Source organism: Pituophis catenifer, unplaced genomic scaffold (assembly GCF_029215685.1).
Source record: "Pituophis catenifer annectens isolate HBS135680 unplaced genomic scaffold, rPitCat1.0.hap2 SCAF_2, whole genome shotgun sequence".
In the NCBI taxonomy this organism is placed as follows: domain Eukaryota; kingdom Metazoa; phylum Chordata; class Lepidosauria; order Squamata; family Colubridae; genus Pituophis; species Pituophis catenifer.
The window spans coordinates 256383401-256409906 of NW_027256882.1; the positions used below are offsets into that span (position 1 = coordinate 256383401).

At 38.5% G+C, this 26506-nt stretch overlaps 1 protein-coding gene across 8 annotated transcripts in view; it reads left to right on the forward strand.

The window, feature by feature from the left end:
• Nucleotides 1-1096: 1096 nt before the first annotated feature.
• MEF2C (myocyte enhancer factor 2C) overlaps nt 1097-26506 on the forward strand; it is a 193236-nt gene continuing 167826 nt past the window's right edge. For 6 of the 8 annotated variants that reach the window (XM_070938792.1, XM_070938786.1, XM_070938789.1 and 3 more), the window contains exons 1-2: nt 1098-1270; nt 16963-17052. The gene's annotated coding sequence lies outside the window, so the exon portion shown is untranslated. Of the gene's footprint in view, nt 1271-16962; nt 17053-25462; nt 25652-26506 lie in introns of those variants that run through there. The other 2 variants (XM_070938788.1, XM_070938783.1) reach the window with 2 other exon arrangements.

Consider the following 26506-nt stretch of genomic DNA (forward strand, 5'->3'; position numbering starts at 1 on the left):
CACTTTGTGCAATTTCCTGCCAAACTCAGGCTGAACAGGACTTGCTTATTCAAGAAGCAACTCAGTTGGCTGGCACTTTACCCCTGACATGACCTTTCAAAGATTGTGACAAGATATTCAGAAAAAAAAAGAAGAGGTAACTGTTTCCTTTCCAGTGTTAAGTTCTCATAAGATTGGGGGTGGGTGGGGTGATCAAAGAGGAGAAGGTAGGAAAAACAAATAACAATGACAAACAGGGGAGATAGAATTCAGAAGATTCATAGAATTCAAAACAAGTTTTGAAGAAATAAATGCCTCCATGGATATTAGCAAATATGATAATAGTCTGGTTCTCAGATTTTTTTATATACTTTATCGCATAAATGCCTAGTTTTGGCATGCAACCTTTCAGTAGACATATTTGGTAATTCAGAAAACACTGACTAAATTCTCTTTGAGAAGTTTTAAGTTTCTAATGTTTGAATTAAACTAACAAGAGTACAAAGGAAAGCTGTCTACTTTTGTACTTAAGTAGTTTAAAATAAAAGGTATCAACACATTTTCTATTTTAAAGTGTAGCTATTTTATTAAACAAATTAATATGGCTATTCAGCTCACACATGGTGACTCCAGGCAGCTTACAACATTAAAAATCCACAATATAAAACCTCTGAACCCACCTCACCCCCATCTCCCACAGGGCAACAAACACAATCAAACCAGCCACTTGGTTGGCTCCGTATCAATCTGGGGTTCCCAGGCCTGATGATAGTTGTATTCTAGCTGCAGTTAAAAATACAAACTGTGGACTTGTTTTAAGGCTTGGAATTGAGATATTTACACTAATGTAAAGAAGAACTTTTTTATTTTACGTCTGCCAAAGGAGTGATTTTTGGGTAGCACTATTGATTTGATATTTCCCAACTGAATGTACAGCATGCTTTGTGGACAGAGTAATTCTGTGTTCTTTTGCCAGAACTCACAAAGGTCTGGTTGACAGCGATACCTTTTACAGCTAAATTTACTCCAGAGTGACAGGAGCAGGTGGGCCCAGGCCTGCCAGACACTTGTGCATGGAAATCACGCATCTTACAGGTCAACAGCAAAGGGGAAAAAGCTCCTGCCTTCGGTGCAGAGGGTGAGTGAGGCAAACAGGACCCAACCTGGGGGGTTTCTCTTCAAAGCCAGCTGGTCTGGCTTTATTCTACAGGAATTTTTTACCTATCAGTTTAATCAACAAAGCCCTCAGCAGGTGCTGAAGGAGACATCTTCCTGGAGAAGAAGGGCACTGGTGAGTTTTCATAATTTCTTTTTACTAGATAGATTGATAATATTAATGCCTCTTTGCTGTCAGCCTGACAATTCCCTTATAAAACCATGCCTGTAACCAAAAATGGGTGAGTTTCTACAAATTTTATGTCCCAATGGACAGGATTGAGAAATGTGCTGTTTCCCAATAATTACTCTGACAGGGCAAACTTGCCCAGGTAAATTCAGTGCCTGTTACTTTTTTGATGAGTAAGATCAACTTTAAAGATCAGATGGGCCAGTGAAGGCAAAATGGCTGAGGACATTTATACACACTCATGCAGAATAATTCAGTTGGGAGAAAAAGGAAAGACAAATGCATCCCTCACTTCTGAACAATACATGGCTTTTAATTTTGAAGTGAATAGTGAAAGAGATAAATTACATTTCATCAGCCATGTATTATACCTAGATTAAATTTGTCCAACCTATAAAATGCTATAGAAATTATCTTTTGATACAGCCACTGGAGTTAACTTACCTTAAAGAGAATGTGAAAGGCAGTCAGGTACAAATTTCGGTGATTTTACTAGAGGCAGAATCTGGATTTGGGGGGGGGGAGTGGGAATATAATAGTGCTTTCATATTAGTTGCAAAGAGAATTCAATGTGCACAACTGTTTATGTCTTAACACCACCAAGCAGTTTGCAAAGGATAACATTTTAAAAGGCAATCTTATTTTAATTACAGCAAAGACGTGGGAAAAAAGATCAAATGCTAAGACATATTTGGGGAGGAGCAGAATTTTTTATGATGAATTTCTATTTTCACAAGCTTGTGCTTTTAACTATGCTTCAGAGCAGTTCTTACAAACTGTCAAACAAATGGAAAGCATTTCTGTAAACAAGTAATCAAGTTTTGATTTTTTTTTTAGTCCAAGACTAATATTTTATACAAAATGAACATATGAAATTGCTTTTCACAACCAGATTCCATACTGACATACTGTCTGGCACACAAGTTTAAAGAGCACAGAACAACAGATAGATAAATTATGACATTAATTTGGCACATTAAGTTGTTCGCTTAAGAAATTCAGAATTATTGTTCATGTATTAGACAACTCTTTAAGGAAGTATTGTTCAACTATTTTAAAGATATTTCATACAGAATATATTTCCATGTTTTCCTATGCAAAATATTGCTTTCAAAAGACAAGGACTCAACTCTTAACTTCTCAGATTTAATACACTTTTGAATGCCAATCCAACGGATTTCCATGGTTCCTATTTCATGCAAGAAATTTGTTATCTTTCTTGCCATCATTCTGACTTCTTTTTCTTATTTAAGTGAAACATAGAGAACAGCTGATTTGTCTTGATATCTGTTAAAACCATGCAGCTGCTCCAGAAGAATGCCAAGGACATTTGTAATAATATTTTAAAATTTGTGAAGTATTACTAACGGTTGCTAATTTTAAATAATGGTACAAATTATATTGGAGAAAAGGATAGTGTAATTTATAAAGCTGGATAATCAAAGGAACTAAAGCTTTATGGGTTTATTGCAATTGCTTACATATTTCTTTCAGCATAAAAGCCAACAAACATATTGCGGAAGACTGCAATGCTCTGTAAAACTCCTTAATATAACATGTTCGTTACTAAACTGGAATAAATATATTGTCTGGAAAAAAGTCCCCTATTCTGAAAAACAATTCTATAAAGTTGTAAAGAAAGAAAAATGTGGATTAAGAGATAGAAATCCAGATACCAGCAAACAATTTCATAACATGGTCATTAAGATATTAAGCTTTAAGCAGTTTTTCCAAAAAGTTTTAGTTTTTATGGAATATAAGAATCCAAATGCTGCTAGTATGATGCATCTTTATTAAATTTTGATAGAAATTCTCTCTTCTCTTACCAAAAAAAAATTTGTTACTTCTGAAAAACCAAATACTTTTTATATAATAAATAACCATGATCATCAAAATCATACTACCAGATTTTTTTTACTTTTAATCTTAAACCTAATTGTTAACTTTACACATTGTTACCATATTACATAAAACTCTAAGAATGTGATAATAAAATATTAGCAGATTAATTTTAAAAATATATTCCAGGTAAACCCAGTCTACATTTTAAAATATTAATCAATACTTAAAATTCATTTTAATTAATAAGATAATATTAGTACTATACCATGGCCCATTCTAAGTCCTTCCTCAAGAACATGTTTAGCAGTAAATGGAATTTAAATTTTATCTGAATGTATGTGGAATTGTAGAACTTTAATAATGGCAAATTTTCTCAGAGGACATATTCAGGTCCCATTCCATAAGGCGGTATAGTCTGCACTTAAAACTCGGCAGTAAGCATATTTATTTCTTTGTAACACACTGCTCATTATCCTACACTGAATAAGATACAAGACATTACAGAATGGGAATTCTTTGGGGCAAACCTTTTAAAAAGATATCTTGTGTTTGTCCTATTCATCTCAATGGAATCTTCATTGGGCTATTTCTTAAAGCACACCAATTTAAATATTGAAAAACTACATGTTAGATAACTTTTTTCCTCTCTAAAAATAGTTCTTTGGGCTTTCCAGATATGACTGTAGAATTTTTATCATCCATTTCTATAGTTTTAAAACACATAATGAGTGGTAATTTAGTTCAGTTTTTCACTACATGTTTTTCTTTAACCCTAAATGGTAACAAATGTCCAGGGTTAGGTATTCTAGAGAGCATGTAAATATGGCCCTTAACTGCATTTGAAATGCACTGGATATACACATATGCAATTCTTTGTTCTAAATATAGTAAGGCAAGAAGATGTCATATGATTTCAAAACAATGAGTTCTTTCTTTCCTTCCTTTTTCCTATTCTGTGCAAAAAGCAGAATAACTTTACTTAATTAAATGAAGTTACACTTTCTAAAATTGCTAAGAGAAGACCATGCACAATTGCTCTCTCTTGCTTAATTCTATGTTTTCAAAATCTCAGTGATACACAAAAAGGATCAGACTTCAGAGAAAAATTATAAATAAACATGCAATACATCTGTAACTTTGCTGCTCTTGCTCATTTAATTTAGAACAATAAAAGTAATACTCTATGCAAAAAAAAATCCACAATTGTTCATATTTTAGAAGATTGTTTCAAGAGACTGTCTAAGAAATTAATCACTTCATAAAGAATTATTATTATTATTATTTTACTCCATAAAAAATTATTAAAATGGTTTACATTTGAACCAATATTTTCCTTCTTGCTTTCCTTTTCTTAACATCACTTTAAATAAGAATATAAATTCCCTGTATGGTCCAGAATCAGTTCCATATAAGTTTTTAAAGTGAAGAAAATGGCAGTTTTCCTGCATCATTTGTCATTTAAAATAGCCAATCATGGGGGAAAAAAACCATATTATGAGAATATTTTTATTATGTCAATGATAGCTCTACAAAATGCACAAGTTTAACTGTCTCATCCTCATTCAGTCACATAATTTTAATAATAACCATGGGGCATAGTTTCATTTTATTCCAAGCAAGGTAATGGATTATGTACATTTTTTGAATTTCAGTCATGGATATTTTTGATGATTCTGCAGCACAGGAAACTTTGAAAATGTCCCAAGTCATCTGAAAATATATAAACACTTGTCCAGATAAAATAATGAAGCTTAAAACAACTACAGACCAAACTATTATGTAGCATATCACTAACATTATCTTAACTATTCTTCTGGAGCTGTTTTCCCTGATGAATAGAGTTTAGGAGAAAAATACACAGGACTTAAACTCAGGGATGGATTCGCAGGGGTTCAGTAGAACCTCTAGCTAAGATTCTGTGAAGTTCAGAAAACCCACAAATCCCACTCCTGGCTGGCTCCGCCCACCCCTCCCCTCCCAGGAGTCCCCACACGGCCCATTTTGGATGCAGGTAAGTGTAGGATGCATGCAGAGGCTCAGGGAGGGCGAAAAATGGGTCTACCGGAAGTTTGGGAAGGCCGGAAATGGGCATGTTTCTGGCCTCCAGATGGCCTCTGGAGCCTGGGGAGGCCTTTTTTGTTCTTTTGTTCTCATCGAGACTCGATGAGAGCCTAGGGAGCCCAGGGAGGGCAAAAACACCTCCCCTCCCCATGGTGCAGGAGACTGACTAGGCCATGCCCACCATGGCCATGCCCATCCAGCAACCGGGCAGAGAACCCCTTGCTAAAATTTTTGAAGCCCACCTCTGCTTAGACTGATGCCCTTTCTCCTGTTTACCCAAAAGAAGTAAAGGAAAAATCTGAGATAGTGGGAAATTCAGAAAGCAAGATAAAAATGGCATCAGTGATGGGGAATGTCAGGCAGGGAGAGGGAAACCACATTTCACTGGAGTCAACATCACCTTTTTATTTCAATCCTGTGCCTGTGAATCACATTCACAGCATTTTCTGAGTTTATTTAATGATTAAACCAATTATTTACACAAGGAACCATATGTACATGAGCTGTGGTTATTTCTATTTATGAAAAGGCAATATTTATTTGGGATACAAGGGTTCCAATCCTGAATACTCCAGTCTAGGAAGAAGCACCATTCAGTACAATGGAAATTACTTCTGAGTAATTCTGAGATGCACAGAGCTACAGTGAAATTGCTATTTTTATCTATTATGTTTCTAATATAATTATTGGTTGTTGATTTGCTTGACTCCCCATAGTCCTGGAAAACAACTGACGGTTGTACAACTTGTGAAGAATGCAGGTTGTGGTTTATTTGCAGGCAAGCAAGCAAGACATTACAGAGCAATTCTTACTGAGAAGTAAATCCCATTAAATTACCTCCCGAATGATACAGGATTCACTGATCCACTCATAAGTAATATCAAAGTTGAACTCCAGTCCTGATGACTACATGGAAAATAATACAAATAATAATAATTAAAAAAGACTGCACGACTAGCCAAATGCAGTTAAAGTCTAAGCTAATGAAATTTATATTAAAATATAGTTCTGACATGTAGCCTTAATGTTGTGGATGGTATGGCAGGGTGCTTTTCTGTTTGGAATTTTTTTTTAATGATTTCTAATTTACCATGTCACATATTTAAATTTAGGCCTTAGAATGCTGTTATGGGAAATGCAAGGTTAAAGGAAGGCATTATGTCTGGGTTCCTTACTGGCTTAGCATTTGGACTCACAGTAGCACAGCTGAAGTATGATTCTATTCCTGGCAAGTCAGCAAATGCAGACTTGTTTTACCCTGCTTGACAGAAAAGTCCCCAACTCTCTCCCACCCTTCTACATATGAGTTAGCACACATTTCCCTGCTGCCTCTACAATTCTTCTGCCCATAGAATACTGAAAGCCCTTTTCCTATATAACTGGTAGGAATCTTGGGCATTTACATTCTAATGTATGTATCACAACTGCTTGAACATGTAGCTTAACCTGTTGCATTGCTGGAATTTTCTTCCAGTGTCTATTTACAGTGGGTTCTGTTTCTTGCGGGCCCTGCATTGCTACTGAAGGTCTCCAGTGAGTGACTTATTTTGATACTGAAAGTTTTATTACTTGCAAAACCAGGGAACAGTACCAGAATTTTGTTTTGCAATTTATACTGCTTTAAAAGACAGCTGTCTGCTTGGTTGGATTAATCGGTGGGTTTAACAAGCCTTTGAACAGGGCTGTGTACCAGTCATAGCGGCACTCTGCCATAAAGCAGCACCTCATGAAAAAGGTAGGCTGACCTACCTTATACATCTGTCTCTATGCCAGACTCCTTTCAAATTCCACTCATCTGAATGTGGCAGCTGTGTACTTAATCATATGACAAGAAGAGAGCCATCTCGTGCCCTCAGTTTAATACTGAAAGGCCGCCAAGAATGAAAAGAAAAATGTAGCGTACTCAATATGGGACTCAAAGCTAATGTACAGGTAGTCCTCGACTTATGAACTCAATTAAGCCCAAAATTTCTGTTGCTAAGCAAGACAGTTGCCCCATTTTATGACCTTTTTTGCCATTGTTGTTAAGTGAATCACTGCAGTTGTTAAGAATGACATGATTGTTCAGTGAATCTGGCTTCCCCATTGACTTTGTTTGGCAAAAGGTTGCAAAAGGTAATCATATGAGCCCGGGACACTGCAACTGTCCTAAATGTGAATCAGTGAATCAAAATTCAAGTTTCTGAACGTGACCATGGGGATGCTGCAACAAGTCATACATGTGAAAAACAGTCATAAGTCATTTTTTTCATTGCAGTTGTAACTTTGAACAGTCACTAAATGAACTTAAATTGAAGATGAACTGTAGACTTTTTCTATGCATGCTGCCTTACTTCCCAGATTTATTTATTATTTCATTTATATGACCATCCATCCATCTATCTTATGAAACACAACTTGGAGTGGTTGCGACAACATTAAATAAAACACAATAGAAACCATAAATACTGAAATTTGACACCTCCACTATCCTTGCCCAATGCAAGCAACAAAACCATCTTCGGGTTCTAGCTCAACCTTGGGATAAGAGATGGGCCTTTTGGAAGGTTAAAAGACTGGAAGCCTGCTGGATATTGGGGGAAAGGGTGCCCCATAGGACAGGTGATGCTGATAGGAAAAGCACACTTCCTAGGTCCCACTGGATGGCAATATTTAAAGGAGCGGGACCTGGACAATGCCACCGTATTTGGCTTAGTGCAATGGGCAGAAACTCTCATCAAGAGGAGCTACCACAAGTAATCTGGTTCCATGCCATGTAGGGCTTTAAATGTGATAACCAGCATTTTGAATTTCACCTGGTAAGAGATCAGGAGTTTGTTTTATGTATTGAATTTATATACTGCCACAATCTCACAATAGTCAGCTTTTGATAATATGAACCACAGTATCTTATTAGACCACCTATGGGATTAGAGATATTGGGATTAGGACTAGATTTGCTCTTTCCTTAATGGACAGTTCCAGTCTGTTTTGATGGGTGTGAGAGGTTGGCCTAAGGCAGGGGTGGGCAATTGTGACTCTTTTACAACCTGTGGACTTCAACTCCAGAATTCCTGAGACAGCCAAGCTGGCTCAGAAATTCTGGGAATTGAAGTCCACAGGTTGTATAAGAGCCACAATTGCCCACCCCTGTCCTAAGGCAACTGGGACACTACAGGAGTTGGTCCTTTCTCCCTCGCACTTTAACATCTATATGAAATCACTGGGGATCAACTGACAGTATAGGGTGGTATCATCAATGTATACATCATATTCAATCACACACTGACACTTGAGCAATAGGGGAGATGCTGTTGATGATCCATTCTGGGGCTTGGAAATTATAAGGGTCTGGATGGGAGGAAACTGAAGTTGAACTTAAGCAAGACAGTTGCTATTTGTACATTGGTGTTTTCCATCAATACCAGGTTTATCTCTGAACATGCAAGCACTACATTTTAAGGACCAAGTTCCTGATTTTGGATCCTTCTGAACTCACAGCTACTGCTTGAACATCAAAGCTTAGGAACCTTGGTGGCGCAGCGGACTGAAATAGCACTTAGCTGCCAGCTGCCTGCCTTGGTGGCGCAGCTGACTAAAGTAGCACTTAGCTGCCTGCAATTACTGCAAGTTCAAATCTCACCAGGCTCAAGGTTGACTCAGCCTTCCATCCTTCCGAGGTAGGTAAAATGAGGACCCAGATTGTGGGGGCAATAAGCTGACTTTGTATAATAAGAACATCGCTTGGAGGGGCCGAAAGCCCCACTAAGCAGGTATATACAAAAAAGTATGAAGGCTATTGCTTAACACATTATAAGCCGCCCTGAGTCTCCGGAGAAGGGCGGCACATAAATCGAATCAATCAATCAATCAATCAATCAATCAATCAATCAATGGAAGCAAGGGCTAGAGGGGCCTATGCCCAGTCCAGGTTTGCCCTGTGCATTGATTTATATATCCGGTACCTCATGTTCATCTTATCACTCAGATAGATTACTGTAATGTAGTTCAAATGTTGCCACTTTTGAAGGTTATGCAGATTATAACTAGTCCAAAATACAGAGGCCCTTGTGTTTACTTGCATCCAGTGTAATATTGATATTGTGGATTCTGTACTGGTTATTGATTCAGATCTGGGTACAATTTAAGGTCCTGGCTTTAAGCTACAGTATAATGTACTGTATATACAGTAGCTTGGTACCTGCTTGAGTGTCTTCTCCAAACTGCTTGAGTGTCTTCTAGCAGAGTTGAGCAGAGCCAGGGCCAAAATGTATTGCTTTTCAATGGCAACACCAATACTGTGAAATGATGTCTTCTCAGAGATTGAGTTTACCTCCTCCTTGATAGCTTTCAAAAAGTTCTTAAAATTGAGCTTTTTCTGGAAAACATTTCAAATGATGTTTCCCTACTGTAGCATTTTTAAAAAATTTCTATTTTTGTTATTTTTATTGTAAGAAGGAAGGAAGGAAGGTAGGTAGGTAGGTAGGTAGGTAGGTAGGAAGGAAGGAAGGAAGGAAGGAAGGAAGGAAGGAAGGAAGGAAGGAAGGAAGGATCATATTATGAGTAATGAGTGTAACTAATTATGTTTTAACATCTACCATACATCTTCAAGGATTTAATCTTGAAGCAGGTTCATATTGTACTTGCAAGCAGACCCTGTTGTCTCTAGAACAGGAAGGGCAATCTTTCTTTCCTGACTTAGCACAGCACAGCTAGTGACATGTGAGAAATAACTCCTCCTTTCTAGTTCAACTTGGTCTTTCAAAGAAAGTGCAGCCATTTAGAAAATCCTTTCAATCTGACTGTTGCCTCCCATTGCCATTTTCTTATATACCAGTGTGGTTTTGCTCCTTTCACTAAGAACAAAAACAAGACAGGAAGAAGTCTTTGCTAGATCTTTTATTTGTCTGTGGTGGCCTTAAAATATTTTCTAGCAGTCATTCTTTTAAGATTTTTATAATCTATTACAGTAGTGCTTTGTTCTAAGACAGGATTCCTGATTAGAGGATTTAGGGAAATGGGAATACATGGCAGCTCCCCCTCCCAAAATAAGGAGTTTGAGCTACATAATTATTCCAATAATTGGTAATAGCTGCACCAGAAGGCAAAGGATGTTATTGCATCGTCTGATGACTTATATTTTACAGTTTTAGTTATTAGAAAAGCTGGGCACTGATTATCCAGCATATTAGGAGACACTGCAATATTAAAGCTATTACCCTTTTAATGCCAAACTGTTGCAAGGATATTATTCAGTAAAGCTCCAGTCTAATTTTCATTTTGGGTCCATCGCCTTTCTCCCTTCTCTACATTATGAGGATACAAGTGTCTGAGAAAGTATCAACTGCATTTTCTTCTCATATATGTGCATGTTTTTTAAAAAAATCTTTTCAGATCAGAGGCTAGCATTGATGGTTGCATAGGTATTTTTTATTAGGTCTACACATCATGGTTTAATTATGGTTTTTAGAATAAACAACAATCTGTCAAGTTAGCAGAAAAATCTAAAACATAAATAATAGTTAACAGATCATGACAGTTAGATCTGTGTGGTGTACTAAGTCTCAAAGAAAGATAAAATTCAGATCTATGTCTGTGTCTGTCAATAAGAATAATAATAACAACAACCTTTATTGTCATTATACATATACAACAAAATTGATTTAGCTTCTGCTGGTGCAATCTATAACAAAACACAAAACAACATGAATAATATAGAAAATCTATCTATCTATCATCTATCTATCTATCTATCTATCTATCTATCTATCTATCTATCTATCTATCTATTTATCTTAATGTAAGAGCAATCTGTTATATCTGTTAACCATGATTTTAAAGTATTAAAACAGGTGGCACTTGGACAGAACATATGACAGATCATTCTCCATTGTTTCAGAATGTGACCTATATTTCACTTAAAATAATATATTATACAGAACTGTGGTGGCACGGTGGTTAGAATGCAGTATTGCAGGCTAATTCTTCTGATTGCCATGAGTTTGAGTCTGACCGACTCAAGGTTGACTTAGGCTTCCATCTTCCAAGGTTGGTAAAATGAGGACCCAGATTGTTGGGGACAATATGCTAACTCTGTAAACCACAGAGAGGGCTGTAAAGCACTATAAAGCTGTATATAAGTCTAAGTGCTATTGCTATGTTGTGTACCTGTCAAGAGATGAATAGTGTAGTGGTTAAGATGCTGGTCTAGAAACTGGGAGTTCTCGACTGTCCTTAGACATTGAAGCTGATTGGGTGATTTTGGGCCAGTCACTCTCTTTCAGCCCAATTTACGTCACTGGGTTGTTATTGGTGGGGGCAGGGAAGGAGAGAGCCTTTTACATGCTACCCTGAGCTGCATAATGGCAGGATATAAACAAAAAGTAACAAGAATAGGTTCTCTCAAAATGAGCCTTTTGGACCTGATTAAATTGAAGAATAAGCTGGCTATATTACTGAGATGTACATTGTAGCAATATTTATTTATAATTTATTTATTTTTATTTATTTTTTCTCTGTTGCCCATCACACCATTGGAGATTATATACACACACATAGTTTTGAATTATTTTGCTTTCTTTTTAACTACTGGAAAGAACATAGGACCACCAAATTTAGCATTCTTCATTGGATTAGTCCTTGCCATTGCCCTGAAAACAGTGGTTCTCCTAATTGCACATATAGACCTTCCACTCACTACGTGGCCACCTGATGATATGTCAAGTGAGCTTTGTTTGTTTTATTACAAAATCCCCAATTGTTTAGTTAGACCAGTAAGAGCAGAAAAGAGGCTTGGGGGACATACAATTTGGGAATAGACTCCTGAAGAAGAAATATCTTCCAAGGACCCTTTTTAAAGAAGAGGGGAGGATTGTTTAACTTTGCTCTGAGGTAATAATTCAGATCTCACTGAAAATCCACTTTCCAACAAGGGCAGAGAGAGAGAGAGATGATTTTTCCTTTACTACAAACACCGGAATTTTATCTTCAGTGTACAGAATGGAAATACTTTAAAAAAAACAACAACAAACAAACCCAGGCCTTGTGTTTAAAGTCATGCCTGAAACATATGGGCGATTAGGAAAGGGCACCCAAAGAGCTGCCCAAAGCCACTGTCTAACTGGATGAATCCACTCAACGCCAACGGCCAAGCAGATAATCTGTAAATTCGTGTGCTGCTTTTATATCCCCCCACCCGCCCCCACCAAATCCTGCTTATTTCGTCCTGCCTAAGAGCTTCCGTTGCCCTGGGAGCCGAAAGGCGAAAGACCCGACCTAAGCCGTGGGAGTCTGAAAGAGAGAGAGAGCCGGCGGCAGACTCAAAAGCTGGTGTGGCTGGCTGAGATTTGAGCGAAGCTTCCCCCCCCCCCCCGGGAGCCACGCGATTTCAAAGTGCGCGACTTCTTTCGAAGTGGCGTGAACCTCCGCAACGATCCCCCCACCCCAGCTCCCCAAATTAACCCTTTCAACCGAGCCGCTCCTGAGTGCGGAAAGAATCAAAGGGGCGGAGCAAATTGGTCCCGACAACAGGCGAAGCCCCCTCGCCTCCCGGGCTCCCCGCCGCCCCTCGTCCGCCGCCTGCCAAGCGCGTGGCTTGGGTCACAGCGAAGAAAGCTCGAAGCGGGCGACTGGGGCTGACCTGGCCGACTGTCCGACTCAAGCAAAGCCGCCCTTTGAAACGCGGCGGCGGTGGCGGCGTTTCTTTTGAGGTCCTTCTTCCGAAGTGGCCCGAAGACCGAACGACGCTTTTTGGCTCGGGGACGGCGGCGGGAGCGAGATCGCTTTAAAAAGCCGGGGGTCCTGCGTAGGTCGCAGCCTTGTTCTTGCTTCCCTTGACTTCTTTGCTTGTGGGCGGGTGGAAGCCAGTAGTTCTGGAAACGGGCAGTCATCCACGGAAGTTTATGAGATAATTAAGTATACCGGTCTTTAGGGAGTCCAGCGTGATTCTTTTTGAGTTAAACCGGTGGGTGTCCAAATTCCAGAAGGTACAGAACTTTCTCGGCTCCTTTTATGATTGCTTTGAAGCCAAACAAGCCCTCGGAACATCTCTTTCTCTCTCGCCCCCCACCTCACCCCGCCATACACCCGCCTTCTTTGCGGTACCTGTTTATTTTTCTGGTTTTAAATGGACAGCTTCTAAATCGGGATAAGTGGACCGGGGGAGCGGGGTTTGGGATGAACTGTTCAGGGAAATCGTATCTGATTACTGCAAACTGGTCAAGTGAAATGCGCAGGGTTGCCATCGCCGTTTCCCTTCCTTTTTTTCTGGCAAGGTTCCTATGTTTTTTAACCTAGTGCCGTTAGAATGTCAGGAACGGAAGTTTTTTTTTCTCTCTCTCTCTCTCTCCCCTCAAAATCTTTCCATACTGGGAAAATATTTCGCCTCTCGAATTTCTGTCTGCTCTGCTATTATTAACATTTGCCTGGGAGTTCTCAGGGAGGGGGCGTAGCTCAGTGGCAGAGCGCGCAGGCTTGGCAGGCGGATGTTCCCTGCTTCACAGCCCCTGGCGCTTCCTGGCAGCGCTGCGAAAAGTCTAGCCTCAAAGTGTCAGTAGTGACGGGCTTAGATGGCCGGCAAGTTGACTTCATCGGAGGCGATATGCTTCCCCTAATAATATGTGGAGGGTTGCGGTGTGCCGTGTAATTAATTCCGTTAACTCAATCTTCCCTTACCTGATGCCCGCCAATTGGGACCGCAGCTCCCAGAATCCCAAACAGTCATGGTAGGTGAGGAATTCTGGGAATTGCAGTCCTAATAAGACCTTCTGCCTAGTATTAAGTTGGGGAAGCTGATCTATTTATAAATTGATCCAAGCAGGTGCACTTATGTACAGCATAATATGCTTCTCCAGGGACAAAATGTGTACTTTTTCCTCAGTGTCCACAAATGCAACACTCTGACATTCTCCTGTTTCTGAAAGAAACCTTTATCTACTTAGCCCTTTTGACAGACTCATAAGTTGCTGTGTTTTATATATTTGATGTTCATGAGTGCTCACTTTTTTAAATACACAAAACTTTTTTCTTATCTTTTCTACTTAGACAATGTAATCCTATTTATATTTACTCTGAGTAAATTCCATAATGTTCAATGAAAAAAAAATGTAAAGAAAATGTGCACAGGATTGCAACAACCTTAAAAACTGTCCCCGATTCATTCTAAATGACAGTATCTTCCAACACAGCCACCCAATTCTGAATTCCTCTAGATTTTTACATTTCAGAATGCTTTTTCCCTTTGAAACATACCCTTATTTTTTGCCTTAATGAAACAAACCTTGGTTAATGTGTGTCAAGCACAATGCCCATTAAAGAGAAAACTAAACCATCTTGGCCTGTCAAAATAAACTCAGAGAACTCTGCATAGTCAAACATTTGAGAGACCAATCATCCTATGAAAATGCCTGTACATATGTTGTGCCTGTAGAGCTGTATCAAATGTAGGAGGAATTTGTTAATTTGTAAGCCTTTAAAATGGTCTCACAGATGGAGGAGGAAGATATCTGAAATAGCAAAAAAACAAGTCAGGGTGCAAGGTAGTCATTTTTACCTGTGAGTAAAACATGGGGCATAGGAGAACTTATAAATCAATGCATGAATTTGAATTGTTAGAAACTTAGTACAGCATGAATAAAATCTGTATATTGCATGTGTTGAGGTGTTCACGTTTTTTCCATTTCCCCCAGTTCCTCTACAAAGAGAATAATAGAAACTCACTATGCTGTTTGTATTAGACAGTTTATTTACAAATGTTTAGGTGTGCCATATGAAAACCAGTTAATATGAGAGGAAGTAATAGGCATATCAATGCCTATCAATTGCTTAGTCATTATATACTGTAGTAATAAGGTATGAACTACACAAAAGTTTTACAATAAAATCTTCTCAAATTGTTTTTCCCCCTCTATTTTGCTGATATTTAAACTGTTAAAGAGTGCTTCTCCCAGCCTTTAGACAGCAAGGAATAATTTGGAACTGTTATTGGTCACACAAGCTATTCATCAGAAATACTTCTCATTTTTTCAGTGTTATGTATAGGCTATATAAATTTGTGAGTGAGGAAGGGAATTATTCATTTAATGGATTAGAAAGATATTGAAAAGATGGCTTTAGTCAGTATGGTACCTTATTACTACTATACTACTTGAGCCATATTGGTGCAGTGGTTAGAATGCAGTATTGCAGACTGACTGCTCACTGCCAAGAGTTTGATCCTGATCAGCATAAGGTTGACTCAGCTTTCCATCCTTCCGAGGTTGGTAAAATGAGGACCCGGATTGTTGGGGGCTGACTCTGTAAACTGCTTAAAGAGTGCTGTAAGGTACTATGAAGTGGTATTGTTACTTTTATCATTAGCTATCTACATTTTCAGTAGAATTTTCAATTCTATACCCATACAAGACACAGAATCTGCAGCAATAGACTGTAGCCCAAGAAGAACCAGAATTCTAAACTGATCTAGTAGAGCCTATTACAAAATATACAGGCTTACGATCTAGCAAGGTATTAAAAAGCAATATCCTATATAAAAGTGCAGTAGTGAACTGTATAGAACTTGGATAAAAGAAAGTATTGACACTTTTGAACTTGGAGGTTAGAACAAACAACAAATGGATCAATCCAGAGTTCTCACAACTTACAATGAAGGGAGGGAGGGAGGGAGGGAGGAAATAACCAGGCTCAAGTTATTCGCTTCAGACACATTATGCAAAGTGGAGGCTCTGGTTTTGGGAAAGTTGGGAGATAAAGATAAGACAAAGTAAAGATAAGAGAAAAAAACCAAAAACAATGTTACTGTAGGAATGGATGCAGTACTAGAAAACCTGAAGGACCAGATAGGGACAGATTGTCATGGAGGACTTTTATCTATGTCAGGGGTGTCAAACTCGCAGACCGCGGGCCGGATGCATCACACACTGGCCACGTCCACCCATTTTAGTGAAGGGGGGCAAAGTTGCAATATGTCACTGACAACAACATGATGCTGCAAGTTTGACACCTCTGATCTGTGTGATTGCTAAGAATCGATACTAACCTGATGGCATATAAACAATTAATCAAAATATAGAAGTGAGGAGAGGAGCACAAAGCATCACCTTTCATTTATCTGTTGTTTTTTTAACTCACTATTTTCTACAGAAATTTATCAATAGATCTCACAGTGGATCAAGATTAATTTTATATTAATATATTAGTATCTGCTACTAAGACTGATCACATAGGATTTATTTTATCCCGATAATGCACATATTGTGTAATGCACATATTAGTACACAAGTAAAAATTTGGACACGTAATGATAAATGATAAATCCACCTTTTCAACATTTCTCTATTAAATATACAATCTGCAATAGTGCCATAATAATTTGAGTTTAATTTATTCAGCATGATAAGTCAGAAAATAAGCATATACATTTATTGAGAAAGCTAAAACTTTTAAAAATTATACCAAGCATATAATTTTATATTGAGCATATCTTATATTTGCATTTATTTCAGTCAGGTATTCTAGACCTGGTGTAAGACTTGGCTCACTATTATTATAATTCAGCATTTCAAAGACAGAATTCAGATGGAATTTACTAAAAATGGTTGATCTTAAAACTTGTTCCTAATATGTAGTTTCTAAGTGATAGCAGCTATTTGCCTAAAGCATAAAGGGAGTTATTTTCAAAGGTTTTCATACAAATTGCTTCACTAATAAAAGACCTGTATTTTAATAATCTCTTACTGTTGTGCTTTTAAACATTCAAGGTGCCGACTAAGAGTTGTAAACTGTGAAGTAACTACCATGGAACAGATTAAGTAAAGCAAATGACTTTCAAAATAAAGAGAGTGGACGTGGTAAGTGCTATATTCTTTTTTTCATTTACATCATTCAAAATTTCAAGAAAGCTCTGTTTATTAGTTTCTTTCTCTACATTTTTTTAAGTTAAAGCATAGGATAAACCCTGCAGTAGTATGTACTAAAAGGTAGACTAATGACAAGACTTTCTATAATCACAACTTATTGTACATTATACCATTTTAACTGTGGCATGCAATTTATATTCAGGTGTCACTTTTCAGCACCTAGCTTTGAAAATATATTTTACAATTAATTCATTTCCAAGAAATTACATACATTTTCTTTCTCCCCTGTGGACTGTGAAATATTTAAATTACCCTTCTGGAATCTATATCCTATTATAATGAGATTCTGGGAATTTACATGTTATATGAAATTATAAAAGTAATATAGATTGAAATAATGTTCTGAATAAGTGGGAGAACAAATAAAGTATTGTTGATCTGGAGGGGTAGATTAATCTCTAGCCTTGATTTTGTTTAAGAATAGGTTACTCTGACACCTACCCCAATTAATTCTATGTGTGCAGGCGAGCGAGAGAGAAAGAGAGACTTATAAAGCTCACTATAAAAGCTGTATCAAAAGCTTTGGATCATGCTTAAAAGCAGGCAGATATGAGAACTGTTTCAGCAAACCACTTTTTAAATACGGGATGGATTTGATGAAATAAAAGCAGTGTTTACCAACCTTGACAACTTTTTAAGATGTGTGAACTTCAATTTCCAGAATTATCCAGCCAACACTGGAGTTGAGGTCCACATGTCTTAAAGTTGTGAAGGTTGAGCAACACTGAAGTAAAGTAAGAAGAAGAGTAGTAGGGTGAAGCTGGACCCTGGATGGAAAATGGAAACCATAGCACCCAGGGTTAGGATGCATAAACTGTGGGGCTATTTTCAACATAACCTTGTCTCTCTGTAATTTAAATGTCATTTTTATAGTGTAAATTGGCAGGCTCATTACTGTTAAAAAATTAAACATTTGACTATCATTCTAAAATGAGAAAGAACTTGGGTAATTACTGAAAGAGGATGTTAACTGAGCTCACCATGAAATAATCATATTCGTAAGGGAAACAGACACTTGGCTACACCTCAGCCCTTCAGTAAGGTTATAGAAGGGTTGATTATTCCAATAATTACACCTCCTGTTGTGCTTTTTTTTTTTTTTAAGTCAGATGTAAGTTTCAGGTGGAAGGCTGGGAAACAGTGCAAAATTTCTGTTTCCTGTTGCCAGCAGGCTTGTGCCTAACAGGAACCTTTAATCTTACCTCTTTGGAAAGAATCCAGAGGGGATTTGCTGCCAATTATTGGCTGTTTGTAACACATGTTTTAAAAATATGGTCTGGAGGTAACATTTCAATGTAAATTATACCGAATTCTGAATGACACAGGAAGATTCCACAGGTGTTGTAAGAGCTATTTTTATTTGTTCACTAAAATGTTCTCTACTGAGTTTTGAGAATTAAAGAAACTATAGTATTTGGCTTCTACAGTTTGTCTACAAGGAATTGCAGTTTTTTTAAAAACAACAACAACAACAACAAAACAAAACAGTAGCACACCTTGCTCATTGCCTTGAGGATCTTTTCTTTGACTGAAAAATATTGCCATTAACTGCTGAGTATAGTCTCAATATGAAATCATAACTATTTAAAGAATCATTCTAGTAATGAATACTAAGATGCACCTAGTTGATCTGATTTGGATCAGAAGCTAAGCAAATTGAGGATTTATTAGCATTTGAGTGGGAAATGTTGGGAAATTCAAAGACTGTAAACTAATATCGGTACAGGAAATTTAAAATAATAAAAAAAAAACATCCTGGATGAAAGCTGTAGTAAACACTTCCAAACTTTTACCAAGAAATTTGTATGGGCATGTACATGAAATACAGGATTATAGTTTGATATGAAGGATATATATATATATATTAATATTGTAAACAGAGACAAGGCATATGATATTTGAATGCATAGAATTTGCATTTATTTTGATGCTGTCATTTTCTTATTCCAGGCTATAAAATGAAAGCCACACTAACCTTTTATCTGTTCTGAGAAGTTTGTTTTTAGTTTACCATTTCCCTGAAATTTTTGTACAAAGACAGACATTGGCTAGAATTTAGTACCGTGTTTCCCCAAAAATAAGACATCCTCTGAAAATAAGCCCTCCCCCAAAGATATTTAAGCACATGTGCAGCCGGTCCCCACCATTTCCTCCAGTTAGGGATAGGGGGACAGAGCGGAAAATCAGGTAAGATGGCAAGAGGAGCTCCATGTGCCCCAAAATAATAAGACGTCCCCAAAAATAAGGCCAAGCAATTATTTCAGGGTTCAAAAAAAATATAAGACAGGGTCTTATTTTCGGGAAAACATGGTATAAATATAGTATAGAATTTAGTATTGCTGTACAGAACTACTTTTAAACACCCCGATTTGAAATAATCCTAATCAGAAATCTTTAAGAAGTTTTTGGAATATTTTAGAACTGCATAAAAACTGCTGTACTGTGTAATATAAAGTGCCTAATGGTAGTTAGATTGCTGAATTATAATTCCCATAGGGTGAAATGGGGTGACGATTATGGTTCAAACAGTATTTGAAATCCCCACCTTTGTTTTATTCACCAACATGGGGCTAAAAACTTCAACAATCACATCCTCATTATATAAACAAAAATTGAGCCTTAAACAATGTAGCATATGAAAGCCAGCTTCTAAATTTTATTTATTTTAGCCCACCTTGTAGAGATCATGTATATTTACATGATCTCTACAAGGTCTACAATATATATGCTACGTGATCTAACATTATATACTACTAAAATTGTGGCATCTTGGAGAGGATTATGGAGAAGGTCTTGAAGAAGGAATGCAACGGTCATTACATACCGGTACTGTCAATAGCAGCCCAGTCCTGAAAGGGAGGAAAGAATAAGAAGGAAACTCAAGATTTTCCTGCCTTGATTTTCTTTGGTACGAGAATAGAGAGGTATATACTCTAATCAGGCTTTTAAAATTCTGTTATTATATCCTGCAACAATAAAGTAGAGTTTCAGTAGTCCTTGTGGAGTCCGTTTTCTGACCTGGCCTATGTCAAAAAAGGCTAATACACAACTAAAATAAGACAAATGTGGCTTATTTATTGAGAAGTACATTAATGCCATTTAAAGTAGACTCATGGATCAGGTCTCTATTTTGCTGTATTAATATATTATCTCTCTGAAGGCATCTTCACGGCAAATGGATAGTTTGTGCTCTAGAAAAGGAAAAAGATATTTCCTTCCTTTTTTGTAATTTCTGAACAATTTACTTCAAAAGGAATTTCTCTGTTTTCTTACAATATCCATTCTCTAATCAAACCATAGTCATCTGTTTTAAGGTCTATTGTCAGGTTGATGGGAGAAAATAATAGGTATGAGTCAACAACGTTTAGGTGATTTTAGATCTATGAATCAAAACAGAAGAGATTTAAGAGCATAGTTAAAAATGAAAACTGGTACAAAAATAAGCCCCACTAAAAATAATAGAGCTTCATTCTGATTGCAAATTTCTAGGCATGCTCTATTAAATTTTCCATGGCTGAAGAAATGTGGTTAAGGCATGTTTATAAGCATGTATGCATTGATCAGTTCTTACAATATTCCATGTGTGAGGCATATATTACTACTTTCATGTGTAAACAGTCATTTCAGATCAAATCTAGTTCATGTAAAACACAATACTTTTCAAAAGGCAATGTACCACATCTTATTGGGATTCACTGAGTGGGATCTTTTTGATTGATGTAGATCATAGCACTTGTGCAAATAAGAGTGCATAGCCATTATTCTTAGACCAGAACTGTAGTGATGATGCTATGCGATCCTATGGTTTCAGATGCTCCTAGATTTTTCCATTGTTTTAATCACTGTTTAACTGCTCCTAATGTGCAAATAAACTTAAAATACAAATCTTCAGTAAAAACTTCTGAAAATGCCAATCAATTATTGAAATAATTTTAGGGTCTCTTTTCATGTGTTATATCTTTGCCAGCAGGAAGTGGTCTGACTGTGGAAATAATAGAATGGCAAGTCCACCCCATAATGAATAAAATATGTAAATGTCTTCTTAATTTATTGCTCTACTCTGATTTTGTTTTCTGAAGTACACTGTCAAGAGGACAAAAAACTTTTTCAATTTAAATAATATAAATTATTCTGTACTTGTTTCATCTCTGTCACCTCAATTCTGGAAGGTCACATATCTGTCTGTATCCATTTTAATTTTTCAAAATGGAAAATAAGGGAAAGAATAAAAATACAAATAAATATATAAAGGAAAAACAAAATGAACAATGTTTAAAACATATCAATATTTATATTTAAGCATACTTAGGATATAGTCACTTTTTTCTTTCAATTCAATCTTGATTCATGGTCTTACATGGACAAGTCCCAAATAGTTTTTATGGCAATATTTTTGGATTACTTCTATCCTTGGGCTAAAAGAAAGAGACTAACTCAGAGTCACCTGTGGTTTAATGCCTAAGGCAGGACTATCTCTCCTGCTTTCTAACCACTTCATCAATCACACTCTTTTTAATAAGACAGAACAACTGAGACATCACCCATTCCATCTGAATTGTGGATCAGTGCACTGAATCTGAACACAAGACACCCACCAAAGGTCTACATTACTGCGTAATGATTTAACAAAGCCCCTTGATAGTAGGAGAGTCATCATATTAGGAATGATGACAGCATTGGCTGCACAATTGCAACTGCTAGCTTGACTTCTATGATTCTATCCTGTGGACACCCCATGCTTCATGACACAAAAAGACAGTATAGGAGGAAAATTTTTAAAAAATGTTGCAGGAAAAAAATACTTGAAATCATAATCATAAAACAAAGGATTGATCTTCAGAGATTTCTACTCATCCATTGGTTTCTCTAAAGGCTTAATTTAATTCTCCCTTATATTACCTATAGTGCCATCTAAAGCTATACAAAGCTTTAGAAATCTGACTTAAGGAATGTAGTACAGAATATACTTCAATGGTACTTGAATGTATTGTATTTATGTAGTCCTGGTAAAGAACTTAGTACTAATGAAGTTTATCAGAGAAGTTTACCTTATAAGATAGTGAATCATTCCAAGATCATAAAAACTTTCAACCTCCATAAGCCAGTCATCCAAAAGAAATTAAGCGATATTGATTTTATTGAATTTATAAGTGGGCAAAGTAACCCCTTCTTAATTCTGGAGGAACCACCATGACCTGGGCTCTGCAATTTTACTATGTCCAGATTACTTCAACTGGTAGAAAATTTCATTAGTTCATGAAATGCATCAGGAAAATGAATATGCTTTACTTGGCTTCAACACAAATGAAATGTCAGAGCTTTCTGCAGCTAGGTTGAGAAATTTCCAGTGTTTTAACAGCACAGAATCATTTTTGCACTTATATGAGAATCCCTTCATTTAACTGATGAAGAATAGCCTTGCTTCCATTCTCCTTTTTAAACAATTCCTACCTTTCCTCTAAGATATTGTGCATTTTAAAAAAAATGGAATTGCTTTACCCTGGCCCTGGAATATTTAATTACAACTACTTTATTTCTCCCCAAAGTTGCAAAAGAATTGTGCAGAAGGGTGCATTGATATCTGAAGAAAAAGGAACGAAAGAGAAAGTAGGATTATACTAAAAGCCAAGGTAGTCATGTTGGCCATTCTAGAATCCATATTAGGTCAATATCTTAATTTCAGCAATTGAAAGATTGTAGGACTAACTGAAATGCCTCATAACCCAGTGAAAACACATCCAGATTCTTCTTCAGGAGAAAGGTTAAGCTGCAAACAAAAGAGTGAGAGTAAAGATGAAAATGTTCCTAGATACTGTGCAAAGTGATTGGGATTTTGTTCACTAGTCCCCTATTTTGCTTGACCCCCATGTTGGTGATTTACCAACATTTTGCCCAAGGCTCTGAAGAAGGGCAAAGTTCCAGGATACAGTAACATAGTTGCTTTGAGTGATAATAATAGAAGAACATCCGTTTGTAATGGATGGCATCATCCTTAAAATTATTGTCTTTGTATTAAGGGAAACAATAATCTTTTATGTATTGATCCCCCACCTATTCCCATGGGTGAATTAATGGCAAGCCGCAAATGTTCACAAAAACAACCCCAAAACAGAACTGAAGACTTGTAAAGTTTAATGGATTAGGGCCCTAGGACCAGCCCTTTTCTGGAAGGTCACTCCGTGTCAATCTAAAGGGGGCTTTAGAGTACTTCCAAGGAAAGGCGCGTGTAGGATTGCAGCCTGCGGTGACGAAGCGAAGGCTACTCTCGCTTTTTGGACTACTCCCGCGGGATGCTGAAGCGGTGAGTTGGCAGGGCAGACTTTCTGGAAGCAAAGCGTTTATGCGGAGGATACGTGCACTCTTGCTAGCAAAAGCAGACCCGCGCCAAAGAGCGCCTAAAAATCAGGAATCAGGAAAAAGAAAGGGTCGGTAATTTTAGCTAGAGTGCTACTGTGTCCTTGCCGAACTGGGCAGCTGCCTTTATCTGACTTTCTTCCCTCCATCCTCGCTTTCAAAAGTTTAGCCTCGGAATGAGAGCTGACAGCCTCGCGCTTCGAGGCGGAAGCCGGACGAGAACTAAAAAAGGAGCCGATTTGCAGACCCAGAGCCTTAAGGAAGGTGCAGAAAAGAGATGGAGGCAAAAAGGGAGGAGAAAGGAAATGTCAACGGCCGTGATTAAAAAAAAAAAAAAAAAAAAAAGAGGGGGAGCCGCACCCGCTGCTTCCCTTGCAGCTCATCGCTGTCAGATTCCGAGGGGTGGGGAGATGTTTCCAAAGTGTCTCGAAAGTTAGCCCGATAGCGCTGACCCAACCTCCCTGGTGGAAGTCGAAGGATTCCTTCGTCCGTTTCCCCGCCGAGAACGGCGCAGGCTCCCCATTTCCCCCTCCCCCACCCCCCTCCACCGACCCGCAGTCCGCTTCTGCCGGAGGAGTTGGCTCGCAGGCCGTCCCGAACGGACCGCGCCGCTCGGCTTTCGCAACGCCGCTTTCAGATCAGTCCGTAGACTTCGCGACTACACTGAGCTGAAGCGGAAAAAAACAATGGGGCTCGCGGAAAACGAGTTGCCCAAAATGACCAAGGCTTGAGCAAAAGCCCTTCTTCGCCCGGAACTCCGGCGAGCATCTGAAGAGCCTTTCTGAAAAGATCGCCGCTGGAGGAACGCGGGCTCCCTTTCTCTTAACCAATCCCCCCTCCCCTCTCTCCCCGCCTTGGGTTTCTGGTCAAGACCTACTTAGCCTGGTTCCGGCAGCAACCTCGCCCTCTCTCCCCCAGCCCAATTTTTTTAAAAGGCTCCCACCGTCTCTCCCATGGAGAGAGGGGGGTGGGAAGGGGAGAGAGAGCGCTGTGATTCCCCGCCTTATTGCCGCGATCGCTATGAGTGCGTGTAATAATACCGGATTGTCATTAGGGTTGCTCCAAGGCATATGTCGTTTCGCCAATTCTCCTAAACCGCTAACCAGCCCTCCCTTCGCTCTCTCCCCCCCCCACCCCCGGCGGTAAAAAACTAAAATTAGCAAAATGTCAGGCATGGCAAGATTGATTCAGCCCAGATGCAATTATCATTTAAAAAGTGCTTGATTGAGGTGCCTGATGTTGGGTGATTTATTCTGCATACCATATACATAATTAAAGTAGGGTAGTGGAGTAATTTATCAATCTCGTTGAGACTAGAGAGGGGCACGGAAGGCGGAAAGAGAGAGGGAAAGACGGGGGGGTAGAGAGGGATCTTTGCCACCGCCTCTGCTCTGCTCTGAGCTGGTCGCTCTCTGCGCTCTGTTTGTTTTATTAAAACGCTTTCGGGATGTGATCCCGCCCCCTTTTTTCAAGAGTGAAACTGATTCTTTCTCCAGCTCAGCAAGAGAGAGTCCTTCGTTTGGGATTGTGGGAGAGAGAGAGAAAAGAGGGAGGAAAAAAAAAAGAGGAGGAGGAGGAGGAGAGGAGGGAAGGCAGAAGGAAGAGAAGCCTCGCCGGGCGTGGAGTTTTTGAATCCTCCCTTCCCTGCCTCTCTTCTCTCCCCCCTCCCCTCCTTCCTGCGATCCGTGATGTTACAAAGCCCGTGAGCTGTGCTTTCCCCATTCGCCTCCTGTCACTTCCTTCCTGGACGCTCTCAGGACGAGTCCGCTTACTTTTAATCCGACCAGCAGCACGGGCACTTGCGCCTGCTGCACGCTTAGGGACACACACCGCCGCCGCCGCCGCCGCTGCCACCAGCGCCACCACAGAGCTCCTGGCGGTTCATTGGATTGATTTTCAAGGTTGTGTGTGTATGCGCGCGCGGTCGTCTGCGCGCGCGCGCCCGTGTGCATGTGTGGTTAAACGAGGCTGCGTGTTGGACCAGGTGGGGAACATCTTACAAGGCTGGAAGAATTAAAAGCTTTTTCCCCCGTTCCTTCTCCTCCTCTTCCTCCTCCTCCTTCTCCTCCTCCTCCCCCCCTACTCTGTTCAATCACTTCTCTTTCTCTCTCTTGTTTCTCAAGAAGAGGAAAAAAGATCTCTCAAGGACTCGCCTGATCATCCAAACGTTTGCGATGTAAGTACACGTGCAATTCCATTTAGAAGTCAGGCTGTGTTGACACTGCTGAATGTCTAATGATAGGCACTGTGACATGTATGGCAGTAAAGTCAGGTGTCCTGGGGATGGTAGAGTCACCCAGCAGTAGATGGTTTTAAGGAAATGTTGGCACTCTTAAGTCACCTAGGTAAATTGCTGAGGATTTCTTTCTCTTTTCCCTCCATCTGCTTGAGTGTTTAAAGTTTCATGAAGTTAGTTCACGTCATTGGTGTATTTTGGTATTGTGAAGTGAGATAGGGTTGTTTGTCTTTTAACATTTCACCAAATGCTTATGACCTTGGAGTACTTGCCCCATGAATTATCAAACAGTGCAGTGAAGAAATAACCTGGCATAAGAGCAAATGCCCTTTTAACTTCTATGTGTGTGCAGTACATCACTTTCTTTTCATGCTTTGGTTTTCATCACAGCATCTCTCCCAACACATGTTTGCCTTTATAAGCTTTCTTATGAAATGGAGGAAATTAGAATATTTGAATGGAAAAGCAAGCAATGTTCCACTTTTGCAGTCTTTCTAACTTTAGCTGTAAATTGAGCGAGGTTGCATTGCACTTTGGCAGCCTGGTTTTTTTTTCCCTATTAATTAAAACTTCAGGCTGAAGATGAGTATGAAAGAACAAGGGAAGTCTATAGAGAATACTCTTTCATTGTAAAAATATAAAGTAGTTATAGTTTCTTCATAGGATCTAGTGGCTTCCTAACAGACTTGGCAATTAGAAGAAATTGCTTTTAATAATTCTGTTTATTAAAATATTTTAGAATAATAGAACTTTGTGCTTTAATATTGATATTACTTGCAAATGTTGTGCAGTCTC